The sequence below is a fragment of the Macaca fascicularis genome, chromosome 14 (genome assembly GCF_037993035.2).
Source record: "Macaca fascicularis isolate 582-1 chromosome 14, T2T-MFA8v1.1".
NCBI classification, from domain to species: domain Eukaryota; kingdom Metazoa; phylum Chordata; class Mammalia; order Primates; family Cercopithecidae; genus Macaca; species Macaca fascicularis.
This window is the reverse complement of record NC_088388.1, coordinates 21,044,415-21,065,551: the sequence shown is the minus strand read 5'-3', so window position 1 is coordinate 21,065,551 and position 21,137 is coordinate 21,044,415. Positions and strand designations below refer to the sequence as shown.

Sequence of the window (21,137 nt, the reverse complement as noted above, 5' to 3'; positions counted from 1 at the left end):
TGGTACAGGGACTAGGGGTACCCAGGTAGGCACCACATGTGTGGGTTCTGTCTGCAGAGCTCTGGGGCAGGCTGACTCAGGAGAGAAGTTGCCAGTTGAAGGATTTTTCCTCAGGCAGAGGGAAGAGCATACGAGAACCCTTGGAGGGGTGAGCAGACGGGAATTACGCTCTGGGTGGGGGGTGGGGTAGTTAGTCTTCTGGTGTGGTTAGAGCACCCATGGGAGGAAGAAGGAGGTAGAGCTAGAAATGGGGGCTGGGCTGGGTTCTTTCTAGTTCTGAACTGGGGAAGGAAAGTGGGGAGAAGGGAGAGATGGCCCAGGATGGTGCAACTTGTGTAGCTAGCCAGAAGAAGCACACCTCTTGTTTAAGGGCCTGAGTTGGCAAATAGTAGCCTCTTATGGGGACAGAGGGAGGAATTTCTCCCTCATATCCTCTTTCCTTGGGGCCAAGAGGCATATAATGGGAGGTCTCTGGGCTGTCACTCCTCCCTCTCTTTTTCCCTGCAGACATCACCAATCAATTGCAGCACTTTTGTTGGTTCCAGAATCCTCTGGAAAACAAGCTAGGCAGTCACTACCTATTGATTCCAGCTGGCCTTCTAGAAGGAAGGTGAAGGGCCTTCTAGTAGGTGGCTGGACCTTAGGGTAGCCCCATCAGTGAATTTGCAACGGAGGAAATTTCTTCTTCTCTTTGGGCCTCAGTTTCTCTACCTGTAAAATGGGGAGAGAGATGGCTCACTTGGTCTCTGAGGACTTTCCCAGTGCTAGCCAGCCAGCATTTGTTAATACCCGCAGTTAGTTAGTCTTTCCATTAAGCGTGTGTGCACTTACTCTGACTGGTGCTGAGTGGGGCCCTGGGATACACAGGTGATCCTGGCAGCTGAGACCTGGCCTCCTGAAGCTGACAGTCCTGGCAGTCTGTAGTTCTTAGAACCTCAGGTGTTGAGGTCATCTGACACCAAGGGCAGGGTTGTCTTGATTCTTGCAGACAAATGGCACCCAGTGCAGCCAGCTCTCCAGTGGCTGGAGGTCCTAGGGATCTCTGGGGACATTAGTCCTGGTCTCTGGGCCCACACACCAGGCATCGTCCCAGGATGGTTAGATGCCATTAGGGCTCAGTCTATGCAATAAGAGCCACAGCCCAGGCCCCAGGTCCTGTTGACCAAGCGAATAGCTGATGTGGCCACTGGGGATCCTGAAAGGGCCCCAGGCCACGTGTATCTGTCCTGGGAACCCGCCCCAGGATTGACCCCCCAGCCCTTTTTGGCAGGGGAGAGGCCTCCATTGTGCTCCGTTTCCTTCTAGGTGTGCATGTTCCTCCTCAACCCTTCCTCCCCACCCACTCCATGGTTGTGTTCTCAGTTTACCCCAGGTCATGTCAAGTGAGATCAGCCCTTTACCCTCAGGATTCTGAAATAGAGCCAGGGAGAGGCCAGACATTTCAGAACTGTCTAGGTGCTCCCCAGGGCCAGATGCTCTCAGATGCCAATAAAAACACTGTGTCCTTTTTGTGTTCAGTGAGGGCCCCTCCTTGACCTGCTGTGGGCAGGAGTGACTAGTGATGTTCAGCTGGTTTTAGACCTTGGAGAAGGTTAATGGGATCAGTAGCATCCTAGGCTGGGAGCCTTTGAGATCAGAGCTATGGGTGAAATTCATCAGTCTCATAGAGAAAATGGAGTACACCACCATGGCCTTGTTAAGACACGGATGGCCGTCTACTGCTAATGGGTACACACACTGCTGCATGCTATGCCTTAATGCCTGCCTTCCATGCACACAACTACCCACATACCTGTGCATGTTTACACACACACTGGCACACATACCTGCATACCGGTACATACCTACATACATACCTGCACACCCCCCATATACCTGTGCACACCTATCCACATGCCTGTGCACATCTATGTACACTCCTATCTAAGTGCCTGCACATACTTACCCACATCCTTGTGTCTGCCTAAGCACACATCTGCATACATCCCTGTGAACACCTACACACATACCTGTGTACACCTATGCATATACCTACCTACATCCTTGTGTCTGCCTATGTACACAGCTGCACACATCCCTGTGAACACCTACACATATACCCATGTATACCTATGCACACATCTGCCCACATCCGTGTCTGCCTATGCACACACCTGCACACATCTACCCACATCCCTGTGCACAACTGCACACACACATGTGCATACCTATGCACACACTTACCCACATCCCTTCATCTGCCGATGCACACACCTGCCCACATTCCTGTGCACACCTATGCACACACCTGTGCACACTCACAGACACATGCACACACCCATTTGTGCAGACGTCTTCATACACCTCTCCTACACCACCCCCCAGCTCCTACACACCCACCCACACATCCTTGCCTACATATCTTCCTTCAGATTCATTCACTCCGAATATGTCCTCCCTGCCTGTCCCCACTGTATGCAACAATGCAGCACACACACACACACACACACACACACACACACACACACGTTCACAAGCTGCAACCAAGCTATTAGATGAAATTGATTGTTTCTCAGCTCTGGGCCTACAGAGCTCAGGATTATCTCTTTACTCCAGATTATCCATTTACCTGGATGCCAACAAGCCCAGCAGGGGCTCCAGGGAGGATGGGAAGGTTGAGTCAGGGATTGTCTGGGCCCAGTACAAGTGCCCTCTGAGGCTGGGTATGTTTTCTGAGTCCTGTTTCATACCTCCCTCTGCTCATTCATTCATTCATTCACCTACCATCCATTCATTCCATCCCTTACTGACAGCAGCGATCGAAACAAAAACATGGCCTTTGCCCTGACAAAGCTTCCCTTCTTCTTACAGTCCACCGACTTTATCATTTCCTTCATGGTTCTGATATTTGTTGAGGAGAAAATGACATCGGACTTTGATACTTGCTTTTGGAACCAGACGTCCAGTCCTGGAATCCAGTCTGTGTCTGGAATCCACTTGCTAGACCTTGGCTATGTCATGTCACCCCCAAGCCTCTGTCTATTTCCCCATCTGTAAAATAGGGGTCATGGTTCCTCACTCCTGGGAAGGGCCTTGAGCCCTGCGAATGGCAGCTGTGAGTACTGACTTGAGGACTTCTGTGTTCATCAACAAAACCTTCCTTAAAACAGGGCCGCACAACTTACGAGCTTCCTAAGGCTAGGGTAGGGGCCCTGGGAAACACTTTTGAAGTCCTGGTGAGTCTTTGAGCCTATCTGTGGAGTACCTACTTTTCAGACATGGCCGGTCAGTTTATTTTTTCTGTCCCTTTAAGAGAAAGCGGTTGCGAAGGGACTGGCTCATCACAAACATTAAGGAAATCTGATGCTCTAGAGGTTTCTGCAGGGGGCCGGAGGAGCAGCCAGGAACCGGTGGCTTACTCATCATGTGCCTGCAGCCTTGCTGGAGGGCCCCGGCCAGTTTCTCCCCATCTGTAGAGTGGAGATTGGAAGCCTGTTGGTGAAGGCTCGGAAGATCTCGCTGATGTCAGCCTGTTGAGCATGGTGGGTGGCTGCCTGCTGTCACCCAGTGTCCAGCACGAGGCTCTTGTTGGGAGGGAGGGAGGGAGGGAGCTCTTCCATGCAGTTCCAGAAGCTGGGGCTGCCCAGGGCCTGGAGAAACCATGAGGTGACTAAGTGACTGCTTTTTGTGTTTGTTAAAATGTTTTAACAACCTTAATTGGTCATTGGAAAACTGGACTGTTAGCTTCTCGATGGCTGGGACATTGTGGGACGCTATCATGTCTATGTTGCTCTAGAGGCTGCAGGAGGAGCTGTAGTAGCAGCACACAGTAGGATGCAGCACATCCTCGCTGGATGACGGATAACTGGAATCTTCCAGCAGCCTGTGCTGGCATCTGTCTTCTCCCACAGCCCCGGGCACGTTTGGTAACAACCCAGGACTCTAGAACCTTTCAACATAGCCTGAGTACCTTCATACATGCTTACCCAACAACTTTTTTCCTTTTTCCCCCAAAGAGCTACAAACTTTATTGAGGTTATCTTTTATATACAGACATAAATTGTACAATAACATCCATTTTGACCTTGTATACGTCAGTCCCTGTAAGACATAGAAATTTTCCATCAGCCCAGAAAGTTCCTTCTTAGCCCTCCCCAGTTAATCTCTGTTCCTCCCCCAGGGGCAACCGCTGGTCTGCTTTCTATCACTATAGACTAGCTTTGCCTGTTCCAGAACTTTCTATAAATGGAATCCTACAGTAGGTACTCTTCTGTCAGGCTCCCTTCACTCAGCTTACTGTTTCTAAGATTCATTTACATTGGTGCCTGTATCAGTACTTTATTACTTTTTATTGCTGAGTAATATTCCATCTTATGTTGATATAATAATTTGTGTATCCATTCACCCTTTGATGGTTGTAGTATTGTTGTCAATTTTTGGCTACTACATAATCAAGCTGCTATGGACATTTGAGTCCAAGTCTTTATGTGAACACATGCCTTACTTTCTCTTGTGTAAGTATCCTGGAATATAGTAACTGCATCATAGGGTAGGTGTAGGTATAACTTCGAAGAAACTGCTGGCTGGGTGCGGTGGCTCATACCTGTAATCCCAGCACTTGGGGAGGTCGAGGTGGGTGCATCACGAGGTCAGGAGTTTGAGACCAGCCTGGCCAACATGGTGAAACCCGTCTCTACTAAAAATACAAAAAATTAGCAGAGCGTAGTGGCAGGCTCCTGTAATCCCAGCTACTCGGGAGACTGAGGCAAGAGAATCGCTTGAACCCAGGAGGTAGAGGTTGTAATGAGCCAAGATCACGCCACTGTACTCCAGCTTGGGTGACAGAGTGAGACTCCGTCCCCCTGCCAAAAAAAAAAAAAAAAAAACAAGAAGAAAAGAAACTGCCAAGCTGTTTTCCAAAATGCTTGTATTGGTTTCCACTCCCATCAGCTGTGTACTGGAGTTCCAGTTTCTCCACATCCTAGTCAATGCTTGCTGTGGCCAGCTTTTTCGTTTTAGACATTCTAATAGTTGTGTAACGGTATCGCATTCTGATTTTAATTTGTACTTCCCTATTTAACTACTGATATTAAGCGTCTTTTCATAGGCTTATTGTCATTTGACCTTCTTTTGTAAAGTATCTGTTCAAGTCTTTTTTTTTTTTTTTGACAGACTCTTGCTCTGTCTCCCAGACTGAAGTGCAGTGGTATGATCTTGGCTCACTGTAGCCTCTGCCTCCTGGGTTCAAGCAATTCTTGTGCCTCAGCCTCCCAAGTAGCTGGGATTATAGGCTTCAGCCACCATGCCCAGCTAATTTTTATATTTTTAGTAGAGATGGCGTTTTACCATGTTGGCCAGACTGGTCTTGAACTTCTGGCTCCAGTGATCCTCCCGCCTTAGCCTCCCAAAGTGCTGGGATTACAGGTGTGAGCCACCACACACGGCCTCAGCCTCTTTTGCCCAATTTTTATTGTATAATTTGTCCTTTTTAAAGGAATTCTTTGATTTCTAGAAGAAAACACAGAGAATATCTTTAATGACCTTGAGGTAGGCAAAGGTTTCTTAGGACATTAAAAATAGTAACCATAAAAGGGAAACTTGATAAATTGACTTCATTGAAATTAAAAACCACTGTTCATTGAAACACACTGTTAGGAAAATGGATAGGAAAGCTACAGCCTGGAAGAAAATAGTCACAACAACATGATATACCAAGACTATTTCTTTCTTTTTTTTTTTCTTTTTTTTTTTGAGATGGAGTCTTGCTCTGTCGCCCAGGTTGGAGTGCAGTGGTGCGATCTCGGCTCACTGCAGCCTCCACCTCTTGGGTTCAAGTGATTCTCCTGCCTCAGCCTCCCGAGTAGCTGGGACTACAGACATGTACCACCACGCCCGGCTAATTTTTGTATTTTTAGTAGAGATGGGGTTTCACCATGTTGGTCAGGCTGGTCTCGATCTCCTGACCTTGCAGTCTGCCCACCTCGGCCTCCCAGAGTGCTGGGATTACAGGCGTGAGCCACTGTGCCTGGCCTACCAAGACTATTTCTGAGGACTTGCTTATGCCAGGCATTTGCCTGATGCTGTGTGGTCCTACAAATCCCGCCCCTCTGCCTGTCAATGTCTGTGCCAGTGTCAGGTGTCATGGCCTCTCAGTCCCTCAAGGCTCTAAACTCTTTCACCCTGGTGGTTGCCTTCACAGAGGCTGTTTTCTGGAACACACTTTTCCTGGCTGTTCACAAAGCTCCCTCACCCGTCTCGTCTCAGGGCTCAGTTTCAATGTTTCTTCCAAAGGAAAACCTCCTCGGACCCCAGAGGCACAGCCAGGGAGGGGTCAGCGCACAGCCTGCATTGTTGGCTGAGGGAGAGATTGGAGTACAATTTAGAATCCCATCCCTTGACTTGGGGGTAAAATGCAACATGCCATTAATAAGGGGGCGCTGGTACTGACAAGATGGAGAGGATATGGGGCCATGGTCCCAGATCCAGAGGCCCCTTCTGGGGCAGATATTCCCGCCTTAGCTGCTAGGGAATGGAGAGGGACCAAAGAGGCTGTTGGAAGACTCTGGGGCTCCGAGCGACAGCTGAGGACCAACCTGTACCAGTGTATGTCAGCAGTTTTCTCTGGTGTGTACAGGCTGTACAGGCAGGCTCTCAGCCCTGCTCCCAGGGCCTCTGTTTCCAGCACATGGTCTTGCTTTTATTCCTTGTCTTTACCGCAGTCATGTCCATCCATTACCTTTCCACAAAGGCCATAGATTTCGAGAATGTATTCAGGCATGAACACCCCTAGGTCGGCCCCGCGAACTGGGTTGGACTCCTTGCTCTAATCTCTCTGGGGACCCTGTGCTATCGCTTCCCCTGTTTATCACAGTGTAATGCAATACTATTGCAGTGTTCTTTGTTCACTGTCTGTCTCCATCCCAGGACAGAAGACTCTGTGAAGGAAGCTGCCACCCCTGCCTTGCTCTCTGCTGTGTCCTCAGCCCTCGGGGCTGTGCTTGGTACACAGGAATCGCTCCATGACTTGATCAATTAGTGATTACCCAGCAACCACCGGCAAGGTAGATGGCACAAGTACATTCTCTCCATTTTCCCAATGGGGAAATCAAGGCTCCGGGAGTTAAATGGCTTGTTCAGGGTCCCACAGTTGGCAAAAGGCAGGGTTGTGAGTGAACAGCAGATCTGGTTTTGAATATTTCCACCCTAAGGCAATTGCACTCCTAAGTTTAAACCTAATAATGTGAGTGGTGAATGCTATAAAAATGTGGAGTGCTGTATAAATAAAATGTATCATTAAAAATATCTATGGTGATTTTAATCATCCCTAACCACAGTAATGAGACAAAGCATGGTTCTAAATCTGGGCAGGGCTAGTGCTAAAATCCAGATGTTTCCTAGCGGCCTGATATATTTTGCATTGTGAATGCTTTTGTTAAATGTTGATGAGATGCAAAAGGATATTTACAAAATAAATGTAGGGGGTGGATTATAATAATACATTGAGCACATGAGTACCCACCAACCAGATCCAGAGACATGGAAAACCCTGAATGCTCTGCCCAAAGTCACCTTTTTCCCATCCCAGATTTTCCATGTATTCCCTCTTGCTTTTTTTTTTTTGTTTAATAGCTTTTTCACATCCATTACTTTAATGTTTTCTATTCATTTATATATTCATTCAGCAAATGCTTGTTGAGCTTTGCAACCACGGATAGTTACAGAGCTTCCGAATCCCACCCCTGTAGCCGTGCAGTTGTTGAAAAGGAAGAAATAGAGGTGTTCTCCCCCCTCGTACAAAAAAGTTATCATCATGGTACGTGCCCCCTGCCCCCCACCACCCCCTGAAGCAGGCTTTTATCCCCTCAAATGCCTCATTTGTGCTTTGGCCCAAACTACAGCCCCCTGTGAGTTTTTTCCACAAAGTACTTGTGGCTTTGGCAAGGTGGTTTTATGATGTTGATAATATGCCCTTTGTCTGGGGCCTCCCCCGCCCCTTTCCTTTTCAGTCTGTGTATTTCAGGTCTTCGGCGGGACTTTGCAGAACTTTGTACTTAGCAGGACTGGACTTGGCATAACTTCATTCCTGGGGTCTCTCACTCTTGCCGCCTGCCAAGCGGTGGGACCAGGGCAGCTTCGATGCTGGGGTCTGAGGGGCAAGAGTGGGAGGTGCCCATGAACTTGCTGGCAGAGGGTTACAAACACTTGCTACTTGCTATTTGTGTGACCCTGGGCAAGTCACTTAACTCTTCCTGTTTCCCCTTCCACAAGGTGGATATGGCCGTCGTGCCTACCTGGGCTGTGTTGAGGGTTAGGCAGGCAGAGCCTGTGACGTGCTGAACACGGTGCCTCATGCACAGTGAGGGCCCCACCCAGCTAGCCGTCAGTAGGACAGGTGAGATGAGGGCACCAAGCGATGCCACAGGACCCTGCAGTGTTTGGCCGCCTGGGATTTAAAGAGCGTGGCACATCCACCATGATCATTCAGGCTCCCGATGCTGTGCCCAGTAGGCTGGGCATGCGTTGTATCTTCATTTGACAGATGAGCAGACTGAGGCTCAGAGGATGGTCCCTGCTGCTAAGTGGCAGAGCACAGCAGGGGCCTCCTTTCTGTCCTGTGGGCTGCCTGCCTCAGCCCTCCTCATGGGGAGGGGCCAGATGGGCTTCTGGGGCTAGGGACGGAGGGTAGAAGAGGCTGCAGGGAAAGAAACTCTGTGGGTCTGGGCTTTGAAAGCTGGCGTTGGGTAGGTTCAGAGTGAAACTCAGTGATGTTCTTAGTGTGATTCCCTGCCAGTTTTGTGGCATCTGCTGTCCCTAGGGGGCAAGCATGAGGGCTGTCCTCCGCCAGACCCTGCTGGTGAGTGGAAGTTGCCCCAGGATCTAGGGTGATGTGGTCACTTCCCTGCTACCTGCACGGGATTATCCACTTACTTTTTTTTTTTTTTTTTTTTAAGACAGGGTTTCACTCTGTTGCCCAGGCTGGAGTGCAGTGGTACGATCTCGGCTCACTGCAACCTCGGTTCCCCGGATTCAGGCGATTCTCCTGCCTCAGCCTCCCAAGTAGCTGGTATTACAGACACCCACCACCATGCCCTGCTAAGTTGTGTGTTTTCAGTAGAGACTGGGTTTCTCCATGTTGGTCAGGCTGATCTCGAACTCCTGACCTCAAGTGATCTTCCCACCTCGGCCTCCCAAAGTGCTGGGATTACAGGCATGAGCCACCGCTCCTGGCCTGTCCACTTAGGATTTTTAACCCTTGCTCCATTTTCCTCTGCCACTGTTGAGGGTGATCTTAGGAAGGCAAACCGTTCTGACTATTAGTCAGGGCAGGGCCTAATTAGGAAGGCATACATATGATGCTTGTGGGCTGGGGACAAGATTTGGATGGAGATACAATATAGATGAATGGATTCTAAATCTATGCAGATTGTTTGGGGCAAAAATTTCAACTCTTGAAAAACAGTGATCTAAGCTGCCCATATTTGAGTGCTTTCTATGTGCCACCGTTACCTCCATCAACTCACTTAATCCATCAACCCTGTGATGTATGTACTTTTAGGATTCCCATTTTACAAACAAGGAAACTGAGGCTCAGAGAGGAGAATTAATTCTTAGTAAGGAACACAGTTGAGATTCAAAGTCAGTTCATGTGGATTCCAGAATCTGAACTTATCCCATCCCCACCTGCAACTCGGATCTTTCCAGAGTCATGGGTGGTGCAGAACCGGAGAAATGCCTGCAGTGGATGACTCTGTGCTGGCATTGCTGGCTGTGATGGCTGATTCTCATCCTCTTAGACAGAGTGGGAAGGCAGCAGGCTCAGAGGGTAAGAGCCACACTGCCTGGCTCTCTTGGCTTCCCCACGCCTCTGTTTATCTTAAAGTGTAAATAATAGCAATCTGACTTAATAGGCTTGTTATGAGGGTTAGAGAGAGACTGCACATAAAATGTTAAAACTTGCCAGGCCCAAAGCAATTACTAGATGTGAAGATCATCTCTGCCCAGGCAAAAGCCAGGGATCTGGCTGACCTGTCCTCCAGCTGTCAGGGGATGCTTTTGAGGAGATCTGTAGCGGTCCTTTTTTGTGAGGCTGCTCTCTGGAGTTCTCAGAAGACCCCAGTGTGACTGCTTACTTAACTCGCCCTTCCCAGGCTGTGTGTCTGCCTTAAAGCCCCTCATTACAACACAAGGCAGTCACACTGGCTTCTGTTCGTTGTGGACCTACTAGGAGCCTGGTCCAGGCCCAGGGACATTCCAGGCATTCTCTCTGGTAGGACAAGTATCATTATCCCCATTTTGCAGATGAAGAAAAGGTTGAGCATGGAAATCGGAGCTTGCTGGTAAACATGCCTTCTCCTCCATGGTTCATGCAGGGGCCCAGGAATCTTCTGTACGCAGTTGGTGGCTGAAGCTTTGGAGAGCCAGGGACCCACGGAGCAGCCCTCATCCCAGGACCCTCAGTCCCTAGATGGGTGGGATTGGTCACCACAGAACCTCAGCAGTTCTTGGGCTGCACGGCTCAGTGGAACTTTCTGTGTGATTGAAATGCTGTCTACGTGCGCTGTCCAATATGAGAGCCACTTGCACGTCAAACTTTTCTAAGTATGACTAGTGTGACCAAGGGACTAGCTTTTTAATTTTAATGAGTTTAAACGTAAAGAGGCACGTGCGACTAGTGGCTACTATATTGGTCAGTACAGGTTGGAGGATAGGTTTTCTTTTTTTTTCTTTTTTTTTTTTGATTTGGAGTCTCGCTCTGTTGCCCAGGCTGGAGGGCAATGGTGTGATCTCGGCTCACTGCAACCTCCGACTCCCTGGTTCGAGCGATTCTCCTGCTCCAGCCTCCCGAGTAGCTGGGATTGGAGGCACGTGCCACCACACCCAACTAATTTTTGTACTTTTAGTAGAGACGGGGTTTCACCATGTTGGCCAGGATGCTTTTGGTCTCCTGACCTTGTATTCCATCCACCTTGGCTTCCCAAAGTGCTGGGATTACAGGCTTGAGCCATGGCGCCCACCTCGGAGGAGAGGTTTTCTGCAAAGGGAAGCATTTGAGAGAGCTTGCAGCACCTTGCTGGTGGCTTTGTTTCTCCTTTACCAGGAGATTAAGAGGAGTTCATGTGTCACAGCTGATTTTACACTGATTCCCTCCCCGCCGCTTCATGGAGAGAAGAGAGGCCAAGTGACTGGAAGAATCCATGCATGCAGCTGGTGTTGCCTTTCTGCAAGCACCTCTACGTGGGGTGCCTGGGCTCGGCATGTGGAGAAGACCGCAAAAAGCAACGCAGGCACGTGTGTTTTCCAGAGAGGAACAGGAACAGCAAGGGAAGGAAGACCTGCGCATTTCCCCTTTGCGCTAACCTGACAATAACACCCTCGTGTCAGTCTCTGGGTTTCATTCACCCAGGAAGGGAGTGTTGCATGAATTCATCAATGAATTCTTTTCACAGCTTACCAGTGTTTGCATGACGCAGAGGCGGGATCATCAGAGAAGCTGAGGTTCTTACTTCCCAACAGAAATAAGTCACAGGCAGGGGAATTAAACAACCACCCCACGTCAAATCTTGTAGGGATCTTCCCATCTTTAGCCAAAACTGAGATTAAATTATCCAATTTGGAGCTTTTGGAAGAAAAATAGCTCTGTTGGCTTTTCCTTCTGCCAAGAAAAAAGCTCTTCAATTTGTCAGTTCCTTTATGAACTTGCTGTATGTCTTAGGACAAGTTCCTTAATGTCTCTGAGCCCCAGTTTCCACACCTGACAAAGGCATATCTTGAAGGGGATTGTAGAAATTTGATGAGACAAAAAGTGAGGCTGGCCTTGGCAAGTAACAAAGCTCTGTTCACTCTTGAAAGTAGCCATGACGTTGTGCAGAGGGAGGTGAGCTCTTGAGGAGGCTTCGAGATTGGTGATTCGAGCTGGGAGCAAGCCAGGGGTGAATGGCGGTCCGTATACCCAGAATGATGGTATTCGTGGAATGAGAAGGAAAAAAATACCCCAGATCAGTAGGAAATGACTCTTTATTTTCCTTGACTGTCGACAGGACACCACAAGCACTGGAAAAGGAAAAAACAACAATAATCATGTTCAAAATGTATCTCCAGGGGCCCTTGGGAAAGGCAGCCCTGCCCTCCTCCTAATTCTCGTCTCTGTGGGGCTGTGCAGGGCGCAGAGGAGCTGGAAGGCCCCCTCTGGAGCTCTTATCCCATGCCCGTGCCCCTTTCTGAGTGCTTTAGGGGCATGAAGGATGATCTGGCTAGTCCACAGGGTAGCTGGGTCTCTCAGGGTTTCTGGGGTGTCCTCATACTGTCTCTGAGTCTGAGACCTCAGACATCATGCGCTTACTGTCCTTGGTGGGTCACCGGGGCAGCAGCTTCACTGCTGGGCTATGAGGGGTGTGACTGCTGCATGTTTCCACATATGTGTGTATGTGTGTGTGTGCATATGTTTTTGTGTGTGTGCATGTGTTTGTGTGCATGTTTGTGTGCGCATGTGTGTGCATGTGTTTGTGTGTGCATGTTTGTGTGTGCATGTGTGCGCGTGCATGTGTGTGCATGTGTTTGTGCGTGTGTGTTGCGTGTGTGTGCATGTGTTTGCGTGTGTGTGCATATGTGTGCATGTGTTTATGTGTTTGTGTGTGTGTGTGCACGCGCATGTGCTGTGAACTATAGGAGAACATACAGTGGTGCCATCTCGGCTCACCGCAAGCTCCGCCTCCGGGATTCACGCCATTCTTCTGCCTCAGCCTCCCGAGTAGCTGGGACTACAGGCGCCCGCCACCATGCCCGGCTAATTTTTTGTATTTTTAGTAGAGACAGGGTTTCACTGTGTTAGCCAGGATGGCCAGATGTTTAAGTAAACCTGGAACCTTATAAGGCAGAGTGAGATACCCGAAAAGATGATGCCATGAGGCTTAGAATCCTCCGTCTGCCTCTGAGCCTCAGCTTCCTCATCTGAAAAGTGGGGCTGCTAGTAGCTAATTCACAGAGTGGGAGAACAGGTCCATGTAGGGCCAGGAGGACAAATCGTAGCCAGGACAGGGTGACATGGTAAGGCTGTCATCCTCACGTCGGCTTCCTCTTGTGGATCCCTTTAGGAAATGTCATTTTTGTGTTTGAAGCTGGGGTTTTCCTTTTACCTGGGTCCCCTCTTCTCCTGGGGGCATCAGTGCAGGGTCTGTCCTGAGACTTCTCTCCAGACCCTCAAGAAATGAAGGCTAGCCTGGTTCCCATGGCCCGGCGTCCAGTCTGCTGCTGTCTCAAGCCTGGTTTGAGTCGTGGCCTCCTGAGAGACTCCGTTCCCTCTGAGTTTTGGGAACTGAGCCTGGAGGTGGCTTTCTTCCTTTTTCAGTTTCCCCTCACACCACTGAATGGGGGCAGGGACATCACCGGTGGGGAAGTGCCCTGGACTTAGTACTGGCCCTTGACAGACTCCAGCACACACCTAGGGTGAGAGCCGTGGAGCCAATCTGCTTCTCTGACTTTGGGGGATAGCCGGGGAGATATGCCTGAAGTGCATCCATAATAACTTCGTGCACAAGTTTGAACTAATTGGCTCATCTGTTTAATTAATATTGGATACTCCAGGTCCCCTGAAGAGGCTGGAGAGCATCCATCTGGCCCCCACGTGGGGAGGCTGGAAGCCTTGGCAACGATTCCGGAGCGAGTGGGGCATTTGTTTCCATTCTAAATAATGACTGCCCTGATGCCACCCACCCCACCTCCTTCTCCTGGGCACTGGGAGGCACTCAGAGGCATCCTAGTAACTTCTTCTGTGGACTGTCTCCTCCTCCTGGTCCCCGCTGTGTCCCCAGCCTCCAGGGAGCCAGTCTCCAAGGTCTGGGCATCTGCTCTGGGAAGAGGGGATGGGCTCCGGGAGCAGTGTGCAGTGGACAGTGGCATTGCCAGAAAGGGCTCACGGAGGGCTTGTGGCCAAGGGCAGCAGTGAATCTCCCTGGCTGTGGCACTCAAGGCACCCTCACTTCTTGGCTGTGTGACAAGCCATTTCACCCAGCGAGCTTCGGTTTATCACAGCATTCATAGCAGATGATGGTTTACCAGCAGTAAATTTGGGGCTAGCATTATGTTTGTTCATTCAGAAATATTTATTGAGCACCTACAGTGGGCTGCAGACAATGTCCTGGATAGGAGGGTACAGCAGTGGACAGAAGCCCCTCCCTTGGGGAGCTGACACTCTAGTGGGAGAGGCAGACAGTTAAACAGGTATTCAATGTGAATTGATTTGTAGACAATATTTGTTTGTATGTTATATAAATATCATAGAAATTCATGTGCATAATTAAATCTATATTTCTTACTGGCTCATATATTATATATATCTACATAATAGTCCTGAGAAATTTAGCGAGTGATGCCGGGGGAAGCTGTTTTTGGTGCAGGTCAGGGACACCTCTGTCCCTTCAAACAGTGTTGAAGAAGTGAGGGAACAGCCTGGAGTATCTGCGGGAAGGACAGTTGCAGGCAGAGGGGACCGCAGGCAGATGCGGCCTGGAGCAGCCAGGGGCTGGTGAGTCCCAGGGCTGGAGCCAAGTTCACGGGGGCTGAGTGGAAGGAGGTGAGCAAGGGTGGCCAGGGAAGGTCATGAGGGGCCTTGCGGGCACTTGAGTGTGGTGTCTGTCTTGCTGACCGCCTGGCACACAGTAGGTGCTACCTAAGTGTACTTCCCTTCACCCACTGTTTCATTAGAGCTCTCTCAGCAGCAGAACTTGTGCGGGGTGGTGGGAATTCAGAGAGGAGCAGGGCCCTCTCCGTCATGGGCTTTGGTGGAGCTGTGTGGAGTGATGTAGAAACCAAGAGGTTTCTGTGCCCCTCTCATCCTCACTCAGTGGGTTCCTACCGGCAGAGGTGATGCCTCAGTTGGCTCTTGAAGGAGTGGACCTCCACCACGGGGAAGTAGCCTGGGAAGGATGTACTGAACAGAGTGGACAAGCAATACCTGCCAAGGCCAAGAGGTGGGACAGAGTGTGGCTTGTGGGACAAGTGCTGGCAGTGACTGTGGCTGGAGATCCAGGGTTTGCAGGAGGGTGGGGAAGCCATGGGAGCTGAGGCTGGGGAGTGGTCCAGCTCCTGCAGGGCCTCTTGTGTGACTCAAAGTCAAGTTGTCCCAGAAACAGACCCTGAGATGAGATGTGCTTCCAGGGCGAAGGGGCAGGAGCTGGGAAAATGGGAAAGGAAGGGAGACAGCGAAACAAGGGTGAGATCCTAGGCCAAGCCCTGCGAGGTCTGGGGTGTCTGTTGTGCCTCAGAGTTTGTACCTCACCTCCTGAGTTAAAGTGATTCTCATGCGTCAATCTCCCAAGAAGCTGGGCTGATGGGCATGTGCCACCATGCCCACCTATTTGTACCACACTGTGGCAAGGGAGCTGTGCTTTCCTACCCCACACCTGCTGGTCATTGGCTGAGGAGGCGGGGAGGCTCAGAGCACTTCTGACTCTTGCTTGTGGGGTAGAACCGCTCCAGGGACTCAAGGGCCACCTGCTGAAGAAGAGTCCTAGGTGCAGGCATTAGGAGCAAATGTATTTAGAAACGCACCAGGCATCAGAAGGGAAATGGCTGAGCTAAGGTGAGCAGCCCTCCCAGCGTGCCAGTGACCCAGGAATTTCCTGGGTGTAGGATGCTGAGTGCTAAAGTCAGGATGGTCAGTCATCGGGAGCAGCAACGGTGTTGCCACACAGACCTCACCGTTTTGAGCCTCAGTTTTCTTTTCTGTAAAATAGGGATCAATAGAGCCAACCTTGTGGGGGATGCTGTGGAGAGTTACCGCATGTTACTGCGGCACATTGCCTGGCCTAGAAGCCACTTGAGGAATGCTTGCTCTCTAAGCCCTGCTCTCCACTTGCCAGGCACTCGATGACCCCAAGCCCTGGAATGATGAAAGCAGACATTTCCAAAGCTGGGGAATGTCCTCCTGTTCTTTACCTTCCACCGCGCTCCTTTCCCATCCCTTCCCCAGCCGTTTGACAACTGCCCATGGTCTGAAGCCCTGGAGAAGAGGAGGCTGTGTCTTTAAGTGTTCCGAACAGCACTGAAATGTTATGACAGTGCATCTCACAAGGGATGCCGTTTCCATGGTAACCCCACTCTAAGATAAGCAAGCCGCCTGTATTTTTTTCTGAAAGGTTGAGGAACAGGGGGGTGGGGGGAGTTAGGCGATCTGTCAGCTTGTGGGACTTGAAAGCAAGAGCCACGTCCATTAATCCTTTAGCTCCGATTGTGTTATCCAGGAATGAGCCATTACAGGAGGGAGAAGCAGGGCCCCTTCCCCTGGTACCCTGTCTCATGAAGTTGAGTAGGGGCTACCTCTGGACGCGTAGCAAGAGGAAGACAGAGAAAGAACCACGGTCAAGTTTTGTCTGAGAAACTGCAGCCCTCTAGCCTTTACCAGGTTCACCCCTACCAAGTGTTTCCTGGTATCCAGAGAGTACCTGGTCGAAAGAACCTGGAGCTTCACACATGTGTGCGTGTGTGTGTGTAGAGCTTAGAGTGTGTATGTGCGCGTGTGGATGCATGTATGTGTAGAGCCCAGGGTCTTTGGTATTAAGAACTTAGGCTCTGGCCGGGTGTGGTAGCTCACACCTGTAATCTCAGCACTTTGGGAGTCCAAGCAGGTGGATCACCTGAGGTCAGGAGTTCAAGACCAGCCTGGGCAACATGGAGAAACCCCATCTCTACTACAAATACAAAAATTAGGTGGTTGTGGTGGCACACGCCTGTAATCCCAGCTTCTTGGGAGGCTGAGGCATGAGAATCATTCGAACCCAGAAGGTGGAGGCTGCAGGGAGCTGAGGTCTCATCACTGCGCTCCAGCCTGGGCAACAGAGCAAGAGTCTGTCTCAGGAAAAAAAAAGAAAACTCAGACTCTGCTCTGAGACATAAGTTCAAATTCTGGTCCTATCAGCGACTGGGTTATTGGACAAGCTACTTAACCTGCTGAGCCCTCAGCTTCTTCATCTATAAATGGGGATAATAATGAAAGCACCTGTCTGATGAAGTGGGTGTGAGGACTTAAGAGAGAATGAATGTATGTAACTAACAGTGCTCAGCACAGTGCCTACTCCACAGTAGGTGCTTAATAAATGCTAGTTATTAACATGCATTTTCATTAACTGAATCAATGGGAAAATGATGCCAGCTTGGTTGAAACATAAAGAGGGGGTCCTCACTGGCTTTAGGCAGACGTCGGCATTGTCCAAGACCACCTCAAAGACCTGCTGCCATTTCTGCCATTGGAACCCCCACCTCCACCCCCAGGATCTTCCCATCCTACCTAGAGTCAGATCTAAATTCCTTATTGTGGCTGACTCCTGCCAGCCTCATCCTCACCACCTGGGCTCCTTCAACTAGCTGGGCCAGTTCCTATCCTCACGCCAGCTGCTTCTCTCCTGGGACCACTGTTTCCTTACTGGCCCACTCCAGCGTGGAAGGGTTTGACATCATCCAAGGGCTGCTGCCTCATCCCCTGGTCCTGATGTTGGCATCAAGCGATGTTTAAGATGCCTGCCCTGGAGCTTCCCTGCCTGGGTTCAGATCCAAGGTCCCACTGCCTGCCCCAGTCATGGTAAGCCAGATGATTTCTCTAAAGCTCAGCTTCCTCATCTGCAAAGCGGTCATGATGGTATCCTACCTCCACTCATCCAAGCGGTAGGGGTGCAGGAAACCAGCTGGGAGGCGACTGCAATAGTCCAAGCGAGTTCTGGCGGTGGCCAGCCTGACACACAGGTGCGAGGATCGGGCATGCACCGGACTTCCAGGGATGAGTTCACACCCACTCACTGCCGCTCCCTTACTCCTACCACTTCTGATTGTCTAAGCTTCTGGGGCCCAGACCCCATTTTCTGCCCCAGGAGCCGGAAGAAAGGATACATTTCTTTCACCAGACCCCCTGGAGTCTTGACCTCTCAGAACCTGACTGGCTTCCATGTGGTTTGGGGCCTTGGGGTGTATAGGCATGAGATGCATTGTGCCCTGAGCCCACTGCCGACTGGCACCAAGGATCTTTGGAGGCTTTGGGGTGATCTGGGACTAGCCAGGGCTCCCCGCTCCCAGGCCTGCTGAATGTGGAGCTGTAGCCTGCAGACACAGCCTGTCACTGTCACTGCCTGCCCCAAACCCCAGGGGTGAGCCATGGCTGCAAACGCACTTTCTATTCCTTTTTTGTGTCCTCTGACCTCCCTGTGGTCCCTCCGTTGCCCTTTCCATGCAACATCACGGCTGTATCTCATTCATTTGCCCCAACATCCAGGAGACCCTTTGCCCACAATCTGCTTTTACAGAACAGCGAGCTGAGATGTCACAAGATGGCAAGGAGGAGGAGAAAATGGAGGCTGCTGGTTCATTGCTAATTTATTTTGACAACCGTAATTTCATTTTAATTATTTATGATCATTCTTCAGAGTTCACTGGCAAGTGACCTGAGGTGTATGTTTTGTGCAGTGGAGAAGCCATGGCAGTGGGAGATTGGTTTTCAGTGTTTATGAGGTTTTTGCTGATTCATGGGAAATGGATGGCAGGGCCCTCTGCCCCAGCCTTAGCCCCACTCCTGTGGGTTCCTCCACCGCCATTGAAGAATTATTCTCCTTTACACGATGGGGATAAAAGCAAGAACCTGGAGCTCGGGGTCGGTCATAGGGACTGGTGGAGTCATCGTCCCTGTTTCCAGCTGGGTTTCTTCTTGGATTTTACTGCAAACCTCTCCAGGTGTTGCCTGCACATAGCGCCCAGAATGGAACCCAGCATGTCAAGGTAGGGAAAATGTTGGTGACCACAGGTCTCCCCCGATCCTTGTTTTATGCACTAGGGAAGTAATGACCAGAGAAGGACAACCATAACCTCAGTCTCACAGCAACAACCAAAACGCAGACCTGCTGAGCCCGGGCCAGCCTGAGCCTACCCACCCTCTGTCTGTCCTCTAGGCTCCTGCCCTGGCTGGAGCAGGGTGTGTAGGTATCTGTTCACATGCATGTTCCCAGCCCCCAGGCCTGAGTCTGCAAGGACTTTTTCAAGAAAATCATCACCCACTTTGAGACACTGGCTTAGAGGGTGTGTTCAGAACAGTGGCTACTTCAAGACCATGGCTGGTGGGTTTCCTGTGGTATTGGCTTTGAGGGTTCTGAGAACGTTCTCTTGCCCCTGAGTAGCGTCCTCACCCCACTTCAGGTATTACAGGACTTGTAATCCTACCTGTGGAAATCTTTTCCTTTGGCGATAAGCATCGCCTTCCATATTCTGGATGTCCCTAGGAGGAGTGACTCATTAAGGCCACAGGAAATCCGTAATAACAACCCCTCATGTCTGTTGAGTAGGTTGGACTGTTGGCTTATCTGATTTCTCACAACCCAGGAGGCAGACAAAGCAAGACTCTTTCTGCCCATTTTACAGATGAGAACTGAGAGGTTCCAAGAAGTTGACACCTCTAAAAGTCACGTGGCCAGTGAGTTCACAAACCAGACTCTGGACGTTTGAGCCCCCACTATAGCCTGATGGAGTAGGGTGTTAGGGAATAGAAGAGGCTGAGAGGACTGGTGAGTGGGTGAGGGAGTGAGAGGGGAAAGGCTTTGGTGGGGGCTACTGTACCCGCCATTATTTCCCTCTGCATTTTGGTAGCTTGGAGGGTAGATCTGGTGGGATTTTCTGAGGGATGTGAGGGATGATGGCGGGGTGGGGAGGAGCATGGAGAGTGATGAATGGATTGTGTGCCTGAGCACCTGGGAGTGAAGTCCTGCCAATCATGAAAATGGGAGCAGGAGCAAACACCTGCAATGGGATGCCTCCTTGATGGGACTCAAAGATTCTTAAGGACCAGTTCTGTGCCGCATTTTATCATCCTTGTGTCTAGCAAGGGCACTGATGGGATGAGATTCTCAGGAATGGTTTGTCAAGAGTAGATGTGAATGGGGGAAGGGAAGGAGCTCCTAAGAGCATGAAAGTGAAAAATTCGGGAGGAATTAACACTCCCCTGCCTCAGGTGAAGCGACCTCTGGCCTTTCCCTAAGTGAGTGACATACAGCGCTAATGCTTGGCCCCTAAACAGTTGTTCAGCAGAGAAGTTTAAGAACCATTGTGTACTCTGCCTCCATTTCTAGAGAGTCAAGACACTTGTTGGGTCAAATAAAGGCTCTGATAAGTTCTGCACAAAGGAGCCTGTTTAACTTGGGGTAAGCCAGCATTTCCCAGACTTGACAGATCACAGTGTCTTTTTTTTGTTGCTGCAGTTATTAACATCTGAACACACTTCTAGAAAGGGAACACACTTCAGGCCAGCCTCCCTCCTGTCAGCTCAGCGGCTGGCCGTCCCTGAAGAGGGTCAGAGAGGCCCGTGCCCTCCCACACTCAGCTCTTAGGAAATCACTATCTACTGTTGAGGATTATTCTGAAGATGGTGCCATCATTAGCATCATAGTAGCGGCTTCACTTACTCAGTCCTTAAACCCCCAAGCAATGTGGTGTGCAGTTTGCCTGCGTCTTTCATGTAAGGCTCACAGCAGCCCTATGACATGGGTACTGTCATCACCATCCTTATTTCACAGACAGGGGAAGATGGGGAAAGCAAGGCTTGGAGGAGTAAGTCACTTGTCCAAGTTCACACAGCTGGAAAGTAGCAGAGCCAGGATGTAGTCACAGAAAAGCTCCAGTGCATTCCTTCCCCCAAGCCTAACCACTGCCCTGTCCTGTGAGGGACTTGGTAGCCTCCCGCATCCCACCCAGACCATGGCTAAGACACTCTGGGGACCCCAGATTTGGTGTTTGCGTTGCTAGCTTCAGTCTGGACCCCCCTGGGCAGCCCCCAGCCCCTGCCCTCCCCTCAGCCTTCCTGGAACTGATGCTGAGTATATTGGAAACCCATGGAATTGGAGAGTTTTAAACAGGAAACTGGTATAATTTTGGTCAGGAGCTCAGGCTAGAGTGAGGAAGCTCTGCCAGGCACAGCCACATCCAAAAGAAATAGAGAGGGAGGGTTTAGAGTTTCCAGTTTGTGCATTTCAGGGATATGAAGATAGATAAAGGAGTTGTATTCAACCCTGTCCAGGCTTGACTGTCTTTTGTTTTTCTTGTCTCCCAAGTCCCTCTTTATTGAATCTGGTGAGACCGAGGCCAACCAGGGGACCCAGGGCAGTGAAGCTTCATCTCATGGGACTTACCCCACC

The 21,137-nt window shown here is 50.3% G+C and overlaps 1 protein-coding gene across 22 annotated transcripts in view; it reads left to right on the top strand.

Moving 5' to 3' along the window:
* Positions 1–21,137, top strand: part of TSPAN18 (tetraspanin 18) — a 202,801-nt gene that overhangs the window by 49,836 nt on the left and 131,828 nt on the right. For 6 of the 22 annotated variants that reach the window (XM_074013868.1, XM_074013862.1, XM_074013870.1 and 3 more), the window contains exon 3: positions 6,909–7,040. The exons of 10 other annotated variants lie outside the window; for them this stretch is intronic. The gene's annotated coding sequence lies outside the window, so the exon portion shown is untranslated. Of the gene's footprint in view, positions 1–6,903; positions 7,041–21,137 lie in introns of all 22 variants that reach the window. 6 more of the 22 variants (XM_074013867.1, XM_074013861.1, XM_074013869.1 and 3 more) reach the window with 1 other exon arrangement.